General features: G+C 30.5%; 1 long non-coding RNA gene across 2 annotated transcripts; it reads right to left on the bottom strand.

Annotated features, from left to right (window-relative positions):
• Nucleotides 1–390: 390 nt before the first annotated feature.
• On the bottom strand, nucleotides 391–1,916 carry LOC104881979 (uncharacterized). 2 transcript variants are annotated; one of them, XR_787844.3, is made up of 2 exons: nucleotides 1,566–1,916; nucleotides 391–1,079 (listed from the first exon to the last, which is right to left on the bottom strand). It is a non-coding gene; the product is annotated as an uncharacterized LOC104881979 (long non-coding RNA). The 2 variants fall into 2 exon arrangements; XR_009464509.1 differs by having other exon boundaries at nucleotides 1,529–1,916.
• Nucleotides 1,917–2,882: the final 966 nt, after the last annotated feature.

Genomic DNA, 2,882 nt, shown 5'->3' on the forward strand with positions numbered 1-2,882 from the left:
AAAATTATTTTTTGTTCATTAACTTACAAATAATTTTTAAAAACAAGTTAAAAAAATCATGACCCAATGAGACTCAAATATTTGAAACCTCTTTTCTATATTTTTAAATATTTTTTAAATATAAGCTTTATTTATAATATTGTATTTTTTAATCATTCATCATATTTATATAATTATCTTTTAAAGTAATTGAAAATAATAAAAAAAAATGCCCTCAAAGGTTGAATTATGCTACATTAGTTATGATTAAAATAAAACCAGTTGACTTTATCTTAATTAGCTATGCTATATTAGTTCTTTTAATTTTCAGACAAGAAAAATAAAACCTAATTAAAAAGATTTAGAACATATATATATATATATATATATTTATATATATATATTTATATATACTCCAAGGTTGAATTATGTGATTATAGGTCATTTCAAAAGAGTTAAATATTTAGATATATGACTGAACAATACTCATAAATCAACCTACAAACCCTCAGCATAATACAAAACACACCATGAGTCTGTGGTAGGACTTCCTGTGTTGTGTTGTAGTTGGGCATCTATGGCAAAATATCATCTTCCTGACCGATCTGCTAATGTTATCAAGAACGCTGGAACAACCACTTGAAGAAGAGGCCTGCGACTACGAGTGACCTTTAAGTGACACCTTCTCTACCTTGAGAGACACCTTCTCATGGATGATCACTCCATCCGAGGAGATGACCTTGAGGCTTTGATGGCCGAGTTTGCTTCTTTGATCCCCTACGTTGATCCAAATGCAATTAGTTCAATTCTTGAACGCATGATCAGCTAAAGAAATCGCCAAATTAAGGATAAATGAGAGTCCTAAGTACATATCTTTGAAATTAGCGATAATGAGAATCCCAAGTACATGCCTTACGAAGTCCTAAGGATAGTGAGAGTGATCACCAGTCTCATCATCCGTGGGAAGGTTCCGCCCATGGTAGAGAAGGTGTTGCTCAAAGTACCTTGTAATCGCAAGCCTATTCTTCAAATGGTTGGTCCAGCGTTCTTGATTGCATTAGTGTTTAGCCGGAAGATGATTTTTTGCAATAAATGCTCACCTGCAACACAACACAACACAACACAAGAACTCCTACCTCAAAACTCAAATTGATCACCACACTATCATATCACATCACATCATAATGGAAAAATATGATAATGGAAAAATATGAGGATGATTCTCGTTATTTATTCATGATTGCTGGATTCCCAATCCACAACAAAATTTTCATTTCATCTTCCAAAGACAATCCAAATGATTCCAATATTTCATACAAATATCCCTCTTTAATTCATGTAAATTATGTCATCAACAACTAATTTCTAAATTTTACTCAAACATTATTCCCACTAAAATCAATCCAAATATTCACATATTCACCGACAAATTAAAAGAATAATCGTCCATATAAAACCTCAACCAACCATCACAATGATAAGTAGATCCAGTGTTTAACAACATCCACAAATTTTTCTCCGAAAATTTTTTGGGAATAAATCAACCTACCAAAATCCGAAAAAAATTTGGGAATAAATCAACCTACCAAAATCCGAAAATCCAGCCATTGGATTCGGAATCCGACTCCGCAGTGATGCTCATCTCGACGAATTGAACTCCCTCTCAAAATTTGATACAGATCGGAGCAGGTTTGGAGGCTCAAAGTGCGGGCTTTCCGTCATGGAGAACGGGAACCCACGACCCCCCACTGCATCTCCATTTCTCTTGCTCTCTCTTCCTGGCAGTGGCTTCCACGCCACTGTGGTGCCCACTCCCCCAGATAATCTCCATTTCTCTTACTCTCTCTTCCTGGCAGTAGCTTCCACGCCACTTTTGTGCCCACTCCCCCAGATATATCTATATATATAGGTATCCTTTTAACTAAAACACAGGTCCTTATCATTTCCCTTAATTTTATTTTATTTTTCTTATTTTATTTTTATCTTTAATTTTAGTATTCACCAATGTTTTCAGAATCGGACAAAAAAAATTACTAATTCACAATTCACTGGTCGAAACCGACAATCAAACCGCGGTTGAACCGGTGATGTAATAAATATATAATTTATATATTATATAAAATTAAAAATAATTATAAAAATTAAAAACATATAAAATTACAAATTTTAATAATGTTTGATTTTTGTATTTGGTATATTAAATTTAAATGATAGAGTTTAATATTTTAAATTTTATTAAATAGAAATATGTAATATTTAAGAATGAAGATATATTTAAGATTGAAAAAATTTATAATATTTAATTTTATTTTTTTGTCTTTGTATTTTATTATTTTTAAATGATTCTTTTAATTAATTTATATTATTTTTATAATTATTATTATAAAAATAAATAGAAATATAAATATTTACATTTCTTTAAAGATTTTATATGATAAAAATTTGAAATAAAAACATTAATTTTAAATTCTTATTATATATATTTTTTAACAACATCATTTAATAAATATGGTGCAATGCTCAATGGTTCAAAGAATTCAAACTTTAATTTTTAAGAGATTGGTCCAACCCTCCAAGAAGTGATGTTTTACCTCTAATTAGTCTTAGTCCCAATCCCACATTGGAAGCACATGAATTTTATGTGCTCTATAAATACCTTCAACATCCCTTGTAAGCCAAACATGTCAATGAATTGGGTTTGGAGGCATGACCCAAATATAAGTTTAATAAGTTTTTCTTGTCATTGGATTGGGCTAATGACTTGGACCAAATGTAGACTTATAATCATTTTTGATTTTAAAAGTATTGGATGTGGAATGGACTTGATAGATAATGGACCTCTTAATAAACAAACATTTGTAGCAATTAAGATTTGGTCGGTTTTTAAAAAAATCGGACGGTTT

This window comes from Vitis vinifera, chromosome 16 (genome assembly GCF_030704535.1).
Source record: "Vitis vinifera cultivar Pinot Noir 40024 chromosome 16, ASM3070453v1".
Taxonomy (NCBI): Eukaryota; Viridiplantae; Streptophyta; class Magnoliopsida; order Vitales; family Vitaceae; genus Vitis; species Vitis vinifera.